The sequence below is a fragment of the Mustela nivalis genome (genome assembly GCF_964662115.1).
Source record: "Mustela nivalis genome assembly, chromosome: 14".
In the NCBI taxonomy this organism is placed as follows: Eukaryota; Metazoa; Chordata; class Mammalia; order Carnivora; family Mustelidae; genus Mustela; species Mustela nivalis.
In genome coordinates this window covers 53,486,108-53,505,958 of record NC_139033.1, presented here as the reverse complement: position 1 = coordinate 53,505,958, position 19,851 = coordinate 53,486,108, and the positions used below count along the sequence as shown (strand labels likewise).

Below are 19,851 nucleotides of genomic sequence, written 5' to 3'. Positions count from 1 at the left end.
ACTGGGCAATTACTTTACATCACATAATGATGAGCAGGATCATTCATGCTGTTGCTTTTAGCTGAGAGCTTGGCTGTGGCTGGGACATCTAAGATGGCACATCATCCTCCGGAGCTTCTCGCCTTTTTGTACTTGTTAACAGCATGGTGGGCGGACTCCAAAAGTAAAGACACAAAGGCTGCCAGTCCTCTTAAGCTCTCTGGGGTCAAGCATTCCAGAATAATACTGCCACATTCTGTTATGCAAAGCAATTCCCAATGCCATCACAAGTTTAATGAGAAAGAGGGTGGTCTCCGATTTTTAGTGTGAGAAGTGACAAGCTTTATAAAAAAAAAAAAAAATAGAGGACTTCTGGCAATCATATTTCAAGATGGTGTAGATACCTCTAGGAACCCCTTCCTTTGCCAATGTGGAGATTAAAGTTACTGAGTACCACGTTTTAATAGCTATGTTGCCAGGTCTGATAGATATCTTTGGATCCTCAAATTTAGGCTTGTGGCCCAAGTGAGATCTATCTTTCTCTTTTTTTAAAGAATCTAAATCATCACACAAGGAAATTGAGGTGATAAAGACAAAATTCTTATTACTTAACTAGAAGTCTAGAACCCCAAAAAAGAACAACCCCCAAAAGTCTCCCTTGTTCCCAAGACCTGGAAGGGGATAGCAGCTGTAGGGAGACAAAACATTTCCCTTCCAACTACTCTTATTTCTGCTTCACATCTCCTTTAGAGGGAGTCATCACCTGTCACTTTTTTGTGCAATGGTCATGTATGTTTTTAGTCAAATCTTACACATGTTTTTCATTTATGGTTTTGAATTTTCTGTGAGAAACTGGGAAATGACCTTATATAAAAACATTTTGAAATTTATTTTGGCTATTGGGATTATTTTGGTTTCTTCCTAGATTCTCATATATGTTCCAGACTACTGTTCCTTTACATTGTGCTCATCTTTAGGATAAGTGGGACAGTTTTTGAAAAACACATATTTCTGGGTGCACATCAGTATCTTATTAGATTTCAGGGTTTGGGGGGATTGGGCCTAGCACTGAAGGGAAAGAGAAAAAAGCAAAGAAGGCAGAGGAAAGAGAGTGATTTTATTCTGAAGATTTAGGAAGAGATCCATATTTTTTTTTTCTGTATTTCAGAAGTTGGAGAGTGAAATACAGTAGTTGGTCAAAGTTTTGATGGAACAGGTCCCCAACAATGTATCAGATGTAAGTTCACAGAGGTGGGAAAAGCCCATGAAGAGGAAGTACTGATCTGCTGTAAGGGAGGTATAGGTGGAACCATGATAGGATTGACTTGGGAGTGGTCAAGAGTATGTACCGGAAAGGAAAAGAAGAAAATGTTTGGCTTAAAGAATAGGGTAAATATAGAGAACTGTTGCTTATCAAACAAACAAACAAAACAAAAACCAAGGTATGTGAACTGTGTTGGGGAGGCAGGCAACTTCCTCCAAGGTAAACTGTTTCGGACCACAGGAACAAGACTGAAGTTGGCACCAATGGTGCCAATTCCTCCTTGGTAATATCAAAATCAGCTTAATCTCCCTCTAATGGCCTCTACTGCTGAAGCTGTTTATGTGGCAATTCTCAGGAGTGGTTTTATTCTCCCCCTTTTCAGCATTTCCTGATCAACTGAGCTTCAGAACACCAGTTGGATCATGCTAAGGACATAAAAGATCTCCAGACCTAAATTCTGATGCCTCTCAAAGTAGCAAGAATCATTTCTTTGGTTAATAATATTTAATAGTCAGAGTAGAGTAGCTGGCCATTTTTGGTGAGGCAGAGGTTGAAAAGAAGGGGATGAGCACAGATGTGGAAGACTTGACATTGTTACCTGTTGATGTTGGTAACGGCCCACGAATTTAGAATGATAGAGACGAAGGCATCTCAGAAATTACAGATGAAGAAACTGAAGGCAAGAGAGTAGTTACTTCTTGATTCTTCAGAGAGAATTCACAATGGAATTAGAACAAGACCTCAGTACTCCTACCTATGAGCCCAAGGCTTTTTCCTTCGCAATAGTCTCTTTGAACCTCAGCCACCATCATGTGTTTATAAAAAGCAGTTGAAATATCATGTTAGGGCAAGGGAGATGGAGGGAGTGTTTAGATTCCCATTTCACTAACTCAGTTTAACAGGGAGTCATCTTTGGCTTTATTTTAAGTTGTAAAGTTGACCTAATTGCCTCTGTAGTTGTTTTCATAGATTTTAATCACCAATGGTGGTAGCATGTTAATGTGAGGAACACCCATCTTTCAATTGTCCGAAGATATTCAGTAAGTGTGGAAAATGAACTTCTCTGAAATTCTCTTCTTTCTTAGTTGAAGAAGAGCTCAAGATTATGGATAGGTATATTTGGCATGTAGAATGTTATAAGCAAAGAGTTATACATGAGGCTGTGTATATTGAGAGGTGGTTTAGATATAGTTCATCTTATGCATTGAGTTTCTAAACCTAATTTCTAAATTCTAAATTTCCAAGCTATCACTAAAGTTTGTGTGCTCATTATAAGCTACATGCACCATCTGTGTTGGCTTGAGATATTTGGGAGGGCCTCAACAAGGAGGCAAGACTCAAATATCAAAGGTATAGTAAAAAGAGTGAGGAATGTCCAGGGAGTTTTTGAAATAATGAGAGTATTTTGTCTTTTTTGCTAAATGGAGGATATATAGATGTTTGTTTTATTATGCTTTATAATCTATAGGTACTTTATTCTTTTGTATCTACTCAATATTTTATCGCCCTCTCAAAATAAAACAAAACAGAAGGAATTTTCAGTGGGAAGAATAAGGGAAGTAGTTTATATGGGTCTATGAGCCAGCTATTTGAATAAAAGGTGAGGACCCTGAAGTGGGGAAAAAGGGATTGAAGAGCAAAGTGAGAGACAAGACAGAGCAGGAACTAATAGGTGAGGAGGCATACTAGGTGTCAAGTACAAAGCATCTGAAAATGCCTTGTATATTTTGAGCTCTGAGCTGAGATGGTGAAATTTAATTGCAAGATAATGTTAAGTCAAGAGCAGCAGATTTTTAGCAACGAGTCAATAGTAAATATTCTAGCCTTTGCAGACCATACTGTCTGTGCTGTAACTGAACTCTACCTTTGTAAAGTGTAAGCAGCCACACACAATATATAAACAAAAGGGTACATCTGTGCTCCAAAAAACTGTATTGATAAACACTAAAATTTGAATAATTTTTTACACCATAAATATTATTTTTAATTTTTTTCCAAATAGTTAAAATCACTTAGCTCATAGGAAGTACAAAAACAGGGTCAGATTTGGCCCACGAGTTGTAGTTTTTCTACCACTAAGTTAAGTGGCTATGATGCAATAAAGTAGTGAAACTGAGTGTATAGTTTGAAATATTAATTTTATCTACATTAACTTCTTCTTTCCATCTTTCTAATTCCTAGACTCTCCTTTAAGATTCAGCTTAATTTAGGTGCCTGGGTGGCTCAGTCAGTTGGGTGTCTACCTTCAGCTTGCGTCATGATCACGGGGTCCTAGCATCCAATCCGGTGCTGGGCTTCTTGCTCTCCCTCTGCCCCTCCCTCCGCTCATGTGAGAGTGCAGCACGGATACGCTCTCTCTCAAATAAATAAATTAAAAATATATTTTTTAAAAAAGATTCAGCTTAATTTTTTAAAAAGATTTTATTTATTTATTTGACAGAGAAGAGATCACAAGTAGGCAGAGAGGCCGGCAGAGAGAGAGGGAAGCAGGCTCTCTTCCAAGCAGAGAGCCCGATGCAGGACTCAATCCCAGGACCCTGAGATTATGACCTGAGCTGAAAGCAGCGGCTTAACCCACTGAGCCACCCAGGGACCCTCAGCTTAATTTTTTGACTTCATTCTTTTAGAGAAATTTCAGATTTTCGACAAAATTGAGAAGGAGGTACAAAGATTTCCCTTATAACCTCTGCCCCTACATATGCATAGCCTTCCCCATTGTTAACCTCACTCACCGGAGTGGTACTTTTCTTTTTGTAATCACGGATGAAGCTATACTGACATATCATAATCACCCAAAGTCCATAGTTTACCATCAGAGTCACTCCTGTTATATACTCTGTGGATCTGGATAAATGTATAATGATATAAATCCATCACTGTAATATCATACAGAGTAGTTTTACTGCCCTAAAAATCCTCTATGCTCTATTCCTCTCTTTTACCTGCCACCCTTTGCAATCACTGATCTTTTTATTATTTCCAAAATTTTGCTTTTTAAAGAATGTCATATAGTTGAAATCATACAGTATGTAGCCTTTTCTGATAGGCTGCTTTCTCTTAATAATATGTATTTAAGGTTCCTCCATGTTTTCTCATGGCTTGATAGCTTATCCTGTTTTAATGCTGGATAATATTCTATTGTCTAGATGTCCCACAGTTTATTTATCCATTGACCTACTAAAGGGCATCTTGGTTGCTCCCAAATTTGGGCAGTTGTGAATAAAGCTGCTACAACCATCTATGTGCAGGTTTTTATGTGGATGTTAAATTTTCAACTCCTTTGGGTGAATAAAAAGCATCACCATTGCTGGATCCCATATGGGAAGAGTTTGGTTTTGTAAGAAACGACCAAGCCAAACTATCTTCCAGAATGGATATAACATTTTACATTCCCACCAGCAATGAATGAGAGTTCCCTCAACATCCTCCCCAGAATTGGGTGTTCAGATTTTGGTCCTTCTAATAGCTGTGAAGTGGTGTCCTATTGTTGTTTTACTTTACATTTCCCTGATGGCATAGGATTTAGAGAAACTTTTCATATGCTATTTGCCATCTATATGTCTTTTTGGGTGAGGAGTCGGCTAAAGTCTTGCTCATTTTTTAATTGGGTTGTTTGTTTTCTTATTGTTAGCTTTTAAGAGTTCTTTGCACATTTTGGAGAACAGTCCTTTATCTGATGTGTTTTTGCAAATATTTTCTCCAATTTGCAAATATTTTTGTCCAATGATATTGAGATTGCCTTTCAGAGAGCAGAAGTTTTTAATTTTAATGAGGACCCTCTTATCAATTATTTATTTTATGGATCATGTCTTTTGGTGTTCTATCTAGAAAGGCATCACTGTACACACCCAAGGTCATCTAGGTTTTCTCCTGTGTTAACTTCTAGTTTTATAGTTTTGCATTTTATATAAACCTAAGGCTTATGGTCCACTTTAAGTTAATTTTTGTGAAGGAGTAGGGTCTGTGTCTAGATTACTTTTTTTTTTTTTTTTTTTGCATGTGCATGTCCAGTTTTTCAACAAGCACCACTTGCTGAAAAAACTATTTTTGCTCTGTTGTATTGGCTTTGCTTCTTTGTCAAGATCAGTTGACTGTATTTATGGGGGTCTATTTCTGGGATCTTCATTCTGTTCCACTGATCTATTTGTCTATTCATTTACCAATACCACACTGTCTTGATTACTGTAGCTTTATAGGAAGCCTTGAAGTTATGTAGTGTCGTTCCTCCAACTTTCTTCTTCAAGATTGTGCAGACTATTTTGAGTCTTTTACATCTCATATAAACTTTCCAAATCAATTTGTTAATATATGTTGAATAACTTACTTGGATTTTAAGACCGCATTGAAACTATAGATCAAATTGGGAAGAAATGACATCTTGACAACCTTGAGTCTATTCATCAACACAAAATATCTCTCAATCTCTTTAATTCTTTGATTTCACTCATCAGAATTTTATAGTTTTCCTCATATAGGTCTTGCATATATTTTGTTAGATTTGTATCTAAATATTTCATTTTTGAGGATGTTAATATAAATATAAATTAATATAAATATAAGTATTTTTAATTTCAAATTCTACTTGCTCTTTATTGGCATATAGGAAAGTAATTGACTTTTGTATATTAACCTTGTATCCTGCAAGGATAATTACTATTTGTTATAATTGCTTATTAGTTCCAGGAGAGGTTTTTTTGGTTGATTCTTTCAGATTTCTACATAGACCATCAGGTTATCTGTGAATAAGGACAGTTTTATATCTTCCCTCTTCCATCCCAATCTGTATGGCATTTATTTTATTTTCTTGACTTACCACATTAGCAAGGACTTTCAGGACAATGTTGAAAAGGAGTGATGAGAGAGAACATCCTTGCCTTGTACCTGATCTTAGTTGGAAAGCTTCAAGTTTCTCACCATTAAGTGTGATGGTAACTGTAGGTTTTTTGTAGATAGTCTTTAACAAGTTGAGAAAGTTTCCATCTATTCCTAATTTGTTGAGAGTTTTTTATCATGAATGAGTTTGGATCAGTTCAATGTTTACTTTTCTCCAACACACCATGATCTTTCCTTAGGAACAAATAAATCCCAACTAATTGTGTGTGTATGTGTCTGTCTGTTTTCATTCAATGCTTATAGCCTTGTGACATATCTTAGTATTGAGACCCAGACAAAGTGTTATCCTTTCTTATTTCCCTCAAAGTGCCTAGCACAGCGCTTAAAATGTAGCCTGTGGTCTATAACTGTTTGACTTAATGCATGAAAGAATAAATAAAATTGGAATTCATCCTGAAGTTATCAAATTAATTCTTCCTTAATGGTTGAGTACAAAGTGTACCAGAATTATACTAAACTTATAAGTTAATCAATATAAATTACAGGAGTTCACACTTAATACAAATTAACAGCATTTAGAATGTAGGTGAGTTCATTTTATAGTGATACTTGCAAATAAAACAGGTCTACGTTCGAATTATGGTCCAATTAATCACATCCTATGTATCATTCAGTGTCCTGTCAGAAAAAATAACCAAGCCATTCTATGTATTCCAAACAGAGAAAAACAGTGTAGAAATATAGTTTGCAGGCTTTCTGCTATGACAGTAGGGAAGAGAGTATATGAAAGCAAATGGGAACTGAGAGATAAGAGATACTCATGGCAGAGGTCACCCTGTGACTCCTCAGCATCCAGATACACCCCCTTCTGCTGTAGTCAAATATTTGTATAATCGTCTTGCTTCCACCTAAGAGACTAACCCTCAGACTAATAAAGGTATGTATACCCTCTCCTAAAAAGCAGAGACACCAAATCCTATCTATGTCTATGTTTCAGTAACAAACTAGCCAGAATTCCATCTGTATATTCTATAACCTGAAGATTAAATTCCCACAATTAACCATCACCAACTCTCCTTATATCAAGCTACAGAGGAAAGAGAGAGTAGAAAACTGACTGACACATACAAATATGTGCATAAAAAAGGAAATAGGTGTGCTCTTATTGATCTCAATTCTGAAAATGAACATGGGTCTGTAGTTGATATTTATAACTTCTTATCTTACAGTCCATTCATCCCTTTGCCTTTGCCCCCAGCCAGCATCTCAGTTTGTTACATTTCTTCCTCTGGTGGCAAACCCATATTTCATTTCCATAAGTCTTTATCTTTAGTAGTCCTGATTTTATTGGGCTGCTGTCATTTTCATTTATTATTGAACTTAGATGTAGTAAGAGATACCTAATGCATAGGAATACATTGTCAGTACTAGAATCCCTGGAATCACAACCCCCCACCCCATCTCCACTTGGCACAGGGTAATCAACTCTGTGTTCCAGGGTCCCTCTCCCCCTGTTTTCCCCTGCTATCCCAACATGTGATAGGTTACTTTTCTTCCCTAATTAAACATTTTGAGCTGCGAGTCATTTGTAATGATTTATGGCAGCTGTGCTTTTGCCAATCTTACACAGTATTTTTCTTATTACTTAATTGTTTTAGCAGTGCTTCAGCCATTAGTTTCTGAGTTCTGAAAACAGGAAACAGAAGTCTTCTATTATAGACGCCTGCCTAATTAGCTCAGAGGCTGTCTAATGGGGGCTATTAAAAATGCAAATGAGGTGTGATCAAACAGTGAAAAGTTTGGTCCTGACAGAATATACTAATGCATTTCCACCCCCTTCAAAATATACCACAATCCTGAATGTAGATTTCTCCCTTCCTTACCATGTGAAATAGCTTTTTAAAAAAAATTTGTTTATTTTTTTCAGTGTAACAGTATTCATTGTTTTTGCACCACACCCAGTGCTCCATGCAATCCGTGCCCTCTCTAATACCCACCACCTGGTTCCCCCAACCTCCCACCCCCCACCCCTTCAAAACCCTCAGACTGAGGTGAACCATGAGAGACTATGGACTCTGAAATAGCTTTTTTTGTGGTGATTGGATTCTTTCTTCCTCACTGGGCAGGGCTACAGTTTAAGAAAAGTACTTAGGGAAATCATTTTTATTTCCCACCCCTCAGTCTAAGGCAGTGGTTCTCAAACTTTAGTATGCCTCAGAATAACCTGGAGGGCTTATTAAAACAGATTCCTGAGACCACTCCCTGATTTTCAATTTGGTAGGTTTGGTAAGGGATCTAGGAACTTGCATTTCTAACTACTTGCTAGAGAATGCCAGAGTCATGTAGTTATTTGTCCTTTTGTGACTTTGTGATGTCCTCAGCTTCATCCACATTGCCACATACTGTAGGATTTCCTTTTTTCTTAAGGCTGCATCCTCCCATGATATTCCACTGGACTGTTATACCACGTTTTCTTTATGTGTTCTTCTGTTGATAGACATTTAAGGTTGTTTCCACTTCTCGGCTATTGTGAATAATGCTTCAAGCAATGAATGTGGAAGTGCTAAGATCTCTTCAAGATCCTGATTTCAATTCTTTTGGATACTCAGAAGCATGATTCCTGGGGTCATGTGGTAGTTCAGTTGTTAATTTGGGGGGGAGCCTCCATACTGTTTTCCATAGTGACTGTACAATTTTGCATTCCCACCAACAGTGCACAAGTGTTCCAATTTCTGCATCTCCTTACCAACACTTATTGTCTTTTGTCTTTTTGATAATAGCCATGCTAATAGGTGGGAGGTGATATCTCATATATTAAGATGTCCATACTACCCGAAGTGCTCTGTAGATTCAATGCTTTTGTTATCAAAATCTCAAAAGTATTTCCTACAGACATGGAAAAAGTTAATTGTGTAGGGGTGCTTGGGTGGCTCAGTCGGTGAAGTGTCTGCCTTCAGCTCAGGTCATGATCCCAGGGTCCTGGGCTCAAGCCCCACGTGAGGCTCCCTGCTCAGGGGGAGCCTACTTCTCCCTTTCCTCCCTATTTGTGCTCTCTCTTGTATCATTACCTGTCTCTCTCTCTCTCTCTCTCAAATAAATAAATAAAAATAAAATCTTTTAAAAAAATAACTCTATAAATGGAACCACAAAAGTCTGAATAGCCAAAACAATCTTGAAAAAGAAGAATAAACCTGGATTCATCACACTTCTTGATTTCAAAATATACCACAAAGCTATAGTAATTAAAACGGAATGGTACTGACATGAAGATAGACATATATATCAATAGAAGAGAATAGAGAGTCCAGAAATGCATATATATAAGGTCAACTGATGTTCAACAATGGTGCCAAGAATACACAATGGGGAAAAGATAGTCTCTTCAACAAACAATGGTGGGAAAACAGGTTATCCACTTGTAAAAGAATGAGATTAGACCTGTTAATCAATAAAATGAAAAGACAATTTGAAGAATGGGAGAAAATATGTAAGAAGCTCCTATGGCTCAACAGCAAAAAAAGCTAATAACCTGATTTAGAAATGGGCTAAAGACTTTAGTGGACATTTCTCTAAAGAAGACATAAAGTGGCTAAAAGATTATGAAAAGATGGCCAACATTGCTAATCACCAAAGAAATGTAACCCAAAGCTGCAATAAGATGTCACATCACATCTATTGGGATGGTTTTTTCTTAATTAGCAATGAGAACGGCTTAGTTAAACCAAGTGTTGATTCATCTGAACAGCTTTTCTGACTCTCTGTCAACCCAAATCAGGGTTACATGCACATTCTCTAAGATTATATTATTGTCATATGACCTGGCATATCATGGTGGATCTAGGTTTTGTGGAGTCTGAAGCTTATATAATTTGAGGAATCTTTGTTATAAGAAATAATTTTAAGAATTAGTATAAAATTGAGTGAAGATCCCTGAATTTTCTCAGTTAATTTGCCCTTACACCACCTTATCAGTTCTGGATATCTTCCTCACTAGATAGTGAGTTCTTTGTGGACTAGGATTGAATCTTATTTGTCTCTATGGTCCCATAACCTATGGTCCCCTGCCCTCATCTTGCTCCTCGCAGTGACCAAGGAGTTCCACTGTTTCTCTTTCTTCTTTCCTCTGTCTACTCATAGCTCAGGGCCTGATTATATTTGTACTCTTGAAAGAAAAGGATCTGAACAGGGCACTCTGCCCTGGTAATCCTTCTACTACTCTCTATGGAAGCAGGTAGAAAGAGGAGGAAGAGGCCACGCTGGTGGCATTGTGCATGAGGGACATACAGCCTGTGGGACTTAGCCCAAGACCCTGAAGGAGGACATCAGCAATTAGTGTTCCACATGTTGGCCTCACAAAACAGTGTTCTCCAGATTTGACAAGCTATAGTCAAGTGCTTTGTTTTCATCTCTTCATTGGTGTGTTAATGAAAAAGAAGCATCCTATTGATTGTAATTCTTAATGCTGCTGTTCACGCCTCACCCAGTGGACTTGAATATTCTGAGAAGGGCTCCAGCTTGAAGGTGCCCTGGCTGCCAGCCACCCCTCTCCAGGTCTCCTCGCCTCTGGCTGCTCCTTTGTGGCTAGAATACAAAATGAGGGAGAGGCAGTGTGGGCCACAGTCTGCAGGTAGTTGGGGTGCTCTCACAGAAACCCTGAACACCTCAATGGCTCCCAAGAAGTAATCTGCTTTCCTTACTTCTCCCCTCAGTCTCCACCTCCAGAGTCTGGGCTCCTTCACTCTGGACTCATGCTGAAGATCCTACTTCTCTCGTCAAACTGGTAGCTGGCCGGGGAGAGATTTCTCTTCTCTCCTGCCAATCATATCTCACAGAGAACCGGAGTTATGCTTTTAAGCAAAGGATTCCAAATCTCTCTGTCCTCACTGCTTCTTAACTATTCTAGATGGTTCATGGGCTGCCAAGCCTATCGCAAAGGAAAAAGGAGCATGACAGACATTGAGGGTATTTCCGTCACCACCACAACCATGGTGCTTGTTCCAGAATAAAGGACCACAGGTGCCCTTGCTCCTGGATCACTTTTCTTGCCTGCCATGTGGTCTCTTGTCACTGGTTGCTCATCTTGCCACTTTTTCAATTCAGATGACCCTGATAGAACGTTATCCTTTAATTAGACAATTAGCACATCTTCACCGAACAGGATTTGTCCTTGTTGGGCTGGGGAAAGAAACTGCACATCATGGGGAAAAGAGGAAACACCAAGGCAATGTGTGGAAGTGCAAAGAGAACTGGTTTGGCCTTTGTCAAGGGGCAGTGGTGGCACGGTCGGCAGCTCTCAGAGCTACCCTTCCCGGGCAGTGGCCGAGATCCGGTTCTTAACAGTTTGCAAACATACAGTGGTACTTGGGTTATTGAGGGAGGGACAGGCTGGACTGCTCCTTGGTGAGCTTATACTTCTGCCTCTCCTTTCCTTCGCCTCTTCAGGCTTTATAACACTGGCCATCATTCACGCTAGATTTCTTCTGTACTCATCCCAACACTAAATCCTCTCCCTGCTGGACTGGTCCTGTATTGCTCAACTTCCCCAGTCCTTCTCGCTGGGCAGACACTGTCCTGAGCCGACAACCCCAGAGGTGTCAGAATACAGCTCCAAGGCGAGGCATAATCATAGCATAGAGACCCCCCACCTGCGTGGCCCCATGGGCTTCAGGGATGCTGACAATTACAGACCCTCAAAGACCAGGGGAGTATTCTTTCTGAAATGCTTCCAGGGTGAAAAAGACTAGTTTGGCACCTCTGTCTGGGGCTTTAAGAGTTATTTTTGTCCTTGAAGTCTAATAGCGGGTTATTGGTAATTATAGGAAAAAAAAATGGAGTGAAAATAAGGGGTTTTTGAGGTTTTTTTTTTTCTGGTTCCAGTATTACTTTTTGAATTTCCTATTCAGTTAGATACAACTCCTGAGATCATGACCTCTATGATTATAGCAGAAAAAGGCCTCCATCATCCATGAGCCTATGATTTCTACTTTGTTTCTATCGCTCTAACTGGCATAATTTCTCTGGACACTGCAGAGAAAGGATGTTACCTAAATGCTTGTTTTGCAGGGTGCTATTTCCATGCATCAAGCTCACTTGCAGTTAAGGGCGCACGGGGACCCAGAAGATCTCTCTTCATTGGTGTTTTATTCAGAGCACTCGGAATGCTTGTTCTGTCCGATGCTTTCAGTGGCTCCCTACTGCCAACAGATTGAAAGCTCCCTCCTTAGCTGGGCCTTCCATTGCTTCCGCAGGTGACTTGCACACCCTCTCTCAGTCACTGTCTCATTCATTCATTCATTCATTCTCCATTCATCCTAAACACAGGTTCACTACCTCTTCTCATGTTGCAGAAGCTGTCCTTGGCTCTGGGGCTATGAAGAAAAATAAACACCTTCTTCTGCTGCTCTCAAAGGTCTAATAATGCCGAAGAAGACAAGAATGTAACTTAAAACCACAAGAAGCACTGTCTGTGACAGTGAGGTAGATGTCTGTTTAGAGCTGAGCAGGAGCACAGAGAGGGAGGAGGAGCCCTGTCTCCCTCGGGAATAAGACTGGAGGAGAACCCAAGAGGTTTCACAGAGAAAGTGGTTCCACCCTGTTATCACACACGTTTTGGGAAGCCATTTCAACTGGAAGCAGTATCCTGAGGAAAGCCAGAGGAATACCGACCAGAGTGTACTCAGGGAACTCTAAGACAAAAATAGGTGACCAGAAAAAGGCTGGAAGGGAGGTGATGTCCTGAGTATATAGAGCAACACGCAGACTGTAGGAGACATTAATGGATGCTGTGTTGTGTACGCGCGCACGCGCGTGTGTGTGTGTGTGTATGTGTGTGTGTTAAAGCCTATACTTGGGTAACAGTGTCTTGGGTGCCTAAATGAGTAGCACAGTGATAAAGAATCCTTTAAACATGAAAAATATGAATAGCTTAGAAGACAGACAGCTAATTGACTTAATCATGAACTGTGCAGTCCAAAACTTTCTGGCTCAATAGTCTCTTCCATGTATACAGTACAACATCAGAAGTCCCTGCAAAGGTCACTAGTTATTTCTGAGAGTCCCTGGGGAGTGATTCACGCACTAGCAGGACTGTCTCTCACCATAGGGTCACCACCACATGACTCCTACCCGTCTTCACTTTTCCTGCTCTGATGTCCTTGGTTGTGTCCACGCCCACTGTCCTGTGGAGACACCAGCTTCAAGGGGTTTGGAGCTTCAGGCTTTGGTGAGGCCAATCGAAAAGGGCCTGACTTGGAGGAAGGAAAGACCTGCCTCCAGGTCTGGGCTACACAAATCCCAAAGTATCCGAGCTGGAAACAGAGGCTCACAGAGCTCGTCACAGCTGAGAAGGTGCACTACCCTCTGCCCCTCCCTGGAGCCCAGTAACCAGCGCTGGGTTCACATCAGGGGCAGAAGCTCTTTCTCTCCTCCCTCTCTCTCTCTCTGCTTCCTCCCCACCCAATGCCTTGTGTTTTTCGTAGTTAAATACAAGTGCTTCCAATTTGCTGCTTATTCTGACAGCAGTAAACACATATTGTTATAGACACGAAAGGCCCATCTGTGCACTGGGAGCAAGGGATTTGAGCTCAGGAACTAACTGAAATCAGAAAATACTAGAAGAAGGCACAGAAATTCAAGTTGTAAAACCAGGATATAATTCTTGAAAAAAGAAGGAGAGATAATGTGGGAATGGTAGGAATCAGCTCAAAATGTATTAATTAATATCAACTTTGGTAATTAAAGAGACATGCAAATGCATATCTGGCAAGATATTAGAAATAAAACCCATAATTTTTAATTATAAATAACTATAGAATGTATAAGCAAACAGATTGTACCTTCAGAGTCGAATGTATGAGCCAATAGATTGTACCTGCAGAGTCGAAGGCAGAAAACCAGGATAGCAGCGAGAATGCCCAGACAAAAGGAAACTCACAAGAAGATGGAATGAGTAGGGCAAGGTGCATGTTATGCCAATAATTACAAGTGCCTTAACATCCAATATTAAAATTGATGACTTTCATATTGGGATAATGATATACCTCAGAGAAAGAATCACCTAAATAAGATGGCAAAGGAAAAAAAGTTAGAAATAAAGGGATAGGTAAAGAGAAGACAGGAAAACACAAAAAAGAAAATTAGTCCCAGAAATATTAATAGAAGTTTATGTAAACTTATAGTAAAAAGCATTAAATAAAGGTCAAAAAGGGTCTATTGGTTATGAAAATAGTACTTTAAAAGGCATTAACATAGTGTGAGGAAACAGACAACTGTTGTACTAGAATCTTCTCTTGAATTCAGCTTGTCTCTGAAGGGGAGGAGAGAAATGGTACAGTAAATATTGGAGATATTTGTCAAGGGAAGTTTAAAATATGTAGTTTATTGAACTCTTTTCTTGAAAAACAGTTTTCGTGTAGAACACTCAGAAAATAAAGAAAAGTAGTACAGAAGAAATCAGCGTTTCCTATAATCTCAGAAGCCAAGGGCAGCTGCTCCTTTAAGAGACATTTTCCCTCTTGGAGAGCTGTGGTCTTGGGGAAAACTTGCCCCCTATAAGGTGTAAATATCCAAAGGGAGAGGAGACGAGTGGGGAGCTGGGTCACTGTGCTTCTCCTTTTCCCACCTAGACCCTCATATCTAGAAACTCAAGGATTTTGTTGCCCACTTCTTTCTTTTTCCCTGGAGCACCTAATCTGACTGGGAAGGGCACATCAATTCTGTGAGGAGAGGAGAATGGGAAAAAGTAAGCACTGTGGTGCACCGAAGTCTTATTTTATTTTTTAAATAACAATAAGTTCTGATTTTTAAAAAAGCAGGGAACATATAAAGCTATCTGAGAAAAGAAGTCTGGGAAAGTAGCGACGCCAAGGGGGAAGGAGAACAGGAAAAGGGAAAAACCTGAGGCCGCTCTAGTAACTTTCTGTCCCAGGCCTTAGAGAAAAAGGAGAAGGAAGAGAAGAGGGCGGAGAAGGGAAGAAGGAACGTAGCTAAAGATGGGCTTCTTGGGGCGAAGGACGGAAGACCTAAACGGAGGAAAGAACTGTAGACACGGAGCTTGGCTATCAAAGAAGCAAGACCAGTTCCTGGGAGGAAGAAACAGTTGGCTAAGTAGTTCACGTTGGCCAGGTGGGGCGTGCTGCCCCAAAGGTAGCTTAAAAATAGTCTTGCTTGATTTTAGTGACTTCCACATTTGGTTAGCACGGGTCAATTCCCAGATCAAGAGTACTTTACTCAGAGGTCCGGGTGGTCCCCAGAGACCAGAGAAAGGGAGACTATGCTGAGTGGAGGGGAGGCATTGCATTCCATAAAGAATAAGGCAAATGTGAGTTTTTACGCCGATGCAAGCTCTCTCCAGCTAGACATCAACAAATATGGAGGAAAGGGGGCTTTCGAATTTATAGATTTTGTGCCAGCAATCGTCTTAGAATAACAAATCAGTACTGTTCCTTTATGAATCTGGGATTGAGAAGAGCAAGTACAGAGGTAGGAAATGTGGTAGGTGGGAAATATGGCTTAAATGTGCTTTCGGCTGTGTCTTCCAGATAATTATAAGGGAGCCTGCTTCTCCCCCACCCATGCCTGTCATCCTCAGTATTAAATTATGATGATGATGATGATTACTGGTAATTATGCCTTTCATGTATTTGGCATTTTCTACTTTCTAAAGTACTTGCACATGGATCCCTTCACCGTGAGCCTAGGAGACAGGAAGGGCAAGCATCTCTCTACCTGTCTGAGATGAAGAGTGAGGCTGCTGTTCTCTTGCCCTAGGTTGCACATCTTGTTAGGGACCCCGGGCATTTAATGGTCTCTAGCTCTCTCTCAACCAAATATTTGGTTCACTAAAAGGCTAGTTATTTCTTTCCACTTTTGAGGACATATATATGGGTACATATATTCCATACATCAAAAATTGAGTTGTTATACTTTAAGTATATAGCTCTTAAGTTTAGAGTGTATCTCTCTATAAGATATCTCTTATACCTGTATCTATCTTATATCTAGAGTGTATCTCTCTACAACTATATCTATCTCTGTGTCTGTCTGTCTCCTACACACACACACACACACACACACACAAGCACACACACACACAGACTGAGATCCATATTCCGTTGTTCACTTATGGATTTCAAAGCATTTTCCAAATAACAAGACATTATCTCCTTTGTCAGTTATGATGGCTGGAAGTGTTGGCAGGCTTGTCTCAGCTCTCTGCTTCTTCTATGGATTACGGAGAGAAATCCAGGGATAGAACTGGTATCTGCATTACATTTAGGAAACCGGATATAGAAGTGTGTGCATGCAAGGTACCACCTGCCTCGCACCTTGGCCAACTGCTGCTCACTCTCCATGATCTGGAGCTAATCCCGAGGATTAAGTGAGCATCTGCTCCCTTTGCTGACAGCTGGGTGGGGCTGAGCCATAAACAGAGGGGGCGGATCAGGCTAAGGCAAACCAGCCAGTGTGGAGAGGGCTGGGCTTCCCTGAGAGCCTTGGAGACTTGACCCTGACTGCTCTTGACCCTGCCCTCCTGCACCAGGTTCCATTCTGCCCACCTCTCAGCCTGGAAGTTGTGCAGGGTGGTGAAGAGCCAGAGTCAGACTGTCGGAGTTGGTACCTGCTCTGTGGCTCTGTGTGTACAATGTGACCTTGGGCGGACAGCCGGCTGTGGATAAGAGCCTCAGTTCCCTTATCCATGGGAGGGGACCATGGCAGTAATCCACTCCTGAGTCACAGTGCAGATGAGGTGAGACGTTCCCCTTACAAAGCCTTAGCTGTAGTCGCTGCTGGGATGCACAGCATCCTGCTGCTCCTTTCTCCCTCTTCTTTTTTTCCTTGCTCATCCTTTCAGCTCAAGTGCCACCTCCCAGTATTCTAGTACACACGGATGCTCCTTATCCTCTGCGACATCTTACCTGGACTAGTTCTTTGGCATTCACCTTGTTAGGGTCATGCATTTATTTTTCTCTATTTCATGGATCTGAGTCTGTGAGTTCCTCCTGGGGAGAGTCTGTTTCAGATCTTAGTTTTCTGTAGAAACACACACACGCACGCATGCATGCACACACACATCCCCTGTGTGGCAAGGGAGGGAGGGGAAGGACAAAAGAGAAATGAATGAAGACACAGTCTTTGTTTTAATCATCTCCAATGTTAGTTTTCTGCCCACACTTCCCCCTCCTTAGACAAAGCAGTCTTGGGGAGCTACACCTAACAGCACAAACTCAGCAGAAAGTCACTCGAGAGTAGAAAAAGCCCAGTTTTGTGATGAGACCAAGTAATGGAGGCAAAGCCAAAACCCCTCAGTCCTTTGGAGGTAGGGGGATTCTCATCTCCCCTTCCAGGCATGGAAAATGTAAGACTGCATCTTGACCACTTCCTGTGATGGAGTCTCTTCTCCCTGTAGATTCTACCTCTTCTTGAGATTCCTCCTAGAGATGGGAGACAGGCAGAGGACACATTGAAAGGTTGGGTTTGTTAAAGGGATGACAGTGTCTGAAGTTAGGGGAGGAGTTGAGAAGCACCACCAACTGGGTCCTAGGTACCAGCAAGAGCACTGGCCTGGCTCCTAGGCATTGGCTCTGGCTCAGGAGGCTACAGATCCCCATGGACCTAGGCAAGTGGCTTCCCCTCCTTGGTTTCAGCGCTTCATCTGGAAAAGGTAATCGCCTAGGGTCCCCTCTAGCTCTGACATTAGGTAGCTTGCCACAGCCCCTACAGCCATCACTGCCTCCTCACAGCACTTGGTATTTAAAATAATGGTGGTGAGTCATCTCAAAGCGATGACAAAAGAAGGTTGTTCTGATTTATTCCTCACAGTGCCTCCACATTCTGGAATCCTGAGAGCTAAGAGAGTCTGCAGAGCTGAACCTTCCAGATACCTGAACTTTATTGACTTTTCAACATTCAAATTGAACTTTGTTCTTAAGTTAAAAAAAAAAAATTAAACATATTTTCTTGGGCTTTTTTCATCCTATTTAATATTTTGTTCTACTTATATTTTATCTTCAGGAAAGAGGAGGGGGAGAACACCTTGCATTTCTCTGGATGACCTTGTTCCTCATTCTGAGCATGAATGCTGCTAGTGAAGGGAAACCCTCGGGAGCCCCTGAGCTCTGCCATGGGATTGAAATTTTCTCCCCACTGACCTTCTCCAGAGTCTTTCCTCACTCCCTTCAGTCTCTGATGGGGTCACTGGGCAGAAACGAGAAGGGACATAGTTTTCATAGGTGGAGTGTCAGGCCAGAGCCGGACAGGAATTTCCTCAAGGTTAAGAAGCTGGTCAGTGGGGGCACCTGGGTGGCTCAGTGGGTTAAAGCCTCTGCCTTCAGCTCAGGTCATGATCTTAGGGTCCTGGGATCGAGCCCCGCATCGGGCTCTCTGCTAGGCGGGGAGCTTGCTTCCTTCTCTCTCTCTCTGCCTGCTTCTCTGCCTACTTGTGATCTCTGTCTGTCAAATGAATAAATAAAATCTTAAAAAAAAAAAAAAAAAGAAGCTGGTCAGTGGTGCTGCTGGAGGAGAGCGAGCTCCTTTGCTTGTGAGCCAGTCTTGGAGGGCTCCAGATGCCAGCTTGCCTAATTTGCAATCCTGTATTTCCTTTTCAGAGGGTCTTAAGCCATCCAATTTAAGTTTCAAGGCTGACTCCTTATTGACTTGATTAATAGTGTTGCCAGTGAAGACTACCCCATCCTAGAACACCCTGCATATCATATTTTCAAACTTCTCAGTCGAGAGAGATTCTTTGGTGGGGTAAGTAAATTAAAAACAGAAATAAAAACAAAATAAAATGAAAACGCAATCACCTACTATCGCGACCTACGATCCCGTTCCCGCTTGTGTAACTGGAAGATACCCGGCCGGAATGATATATAAGCAGTTTCATTTTTCCTTTTTCCTCCACTCTCCTTCCCTCCATCCCTTCTCTTTATCGTTCTTCCTTTTTTCACTTCTTACCTCCCTTCTTCTCTTCTTCCTCCTTTCTCTCTCCTTCCCACTCTTTTTTTTCTTTTCTTCCTTGTTGCAGAGACTGTAATAGCATCACGTTAATACCTGGTATATATTCATCTGTGATGCTGCTCTTACACTACTCTCTGCAGTCCAGAGACTACTTACTTCCTCATAGTCCTTTGTTGGCAGTATCAGTACTCACCATCCATGGTAGAGAGTGAGAACTTGGTTGCCACCGTGTGGTCCAAGAGCCAGGCTTAGCCCAAAGTGCAACAGAGAGGTAGCCTCTTAAGATTGTAAAAGAGGCAAAACTTATATCCTGAAATGATGGTATCTTCCTCAGGAAAATAGGATCTTCTATGTACCATGTATCCCTTTTTATCCAACTCATGTGAAAAGAAAAGTATATACTTGGAATATGTGATCATAGGTTGTGGTAGATTTATAGTGTTTCAATTTAGCTAGGTTGAATTCCATTTCCTGCATGTTACTGGTTAGGGTGTGCCATAAGGAGATTCTTATGGGAGAAGTGTTGGGCCAAAGGGAAAGAGAAATCATTTAGTATCTCATACACTTGGTCATTCTCTGTTGACTCTCCTGTGGTTCTGAACAATGGCTGGATCTGCAAATGATCCACCTTCCCTGGAGTCCTGGGCCAGCTATATACATTCATTTTCGAGACAAAGTGTCCTGGCCTCTGTAGGATACTCTCAAGGTCAGAGCCAATAAGAACTTACATAAATTTCAGAACATCCTCCTGGGTTCCAGCACATACTAGTGCATTCCAGCTTATTCCCGCTGTCGATCACTACACCATCATATAGCCA

General features: G+C 41.0%; 1 protein-coding gene and 1 long non-coding RNA gene across 2 annotated transcripts in view; one reads left to right on the top strand and one right to left on the bottom strand.

Moving 5' to 3' along the window:
• The window catches only part of LOC309848136 (uncharacterized protein), a 439,793-nt gene that overhangs the window by 337,360 nt on the left and 82,582 nt on the right, over positions 1–19,851 (top strand). The window lies entirely within an intron of this gene.
• The window catches only part of LOC309848137, a 67,281-nt gene that overhangs the window by 15,372 nt on the left and 32,058 nt on the right, over positions 1–19,851 (bottom strand). The window lies entirely within an intron of this gene.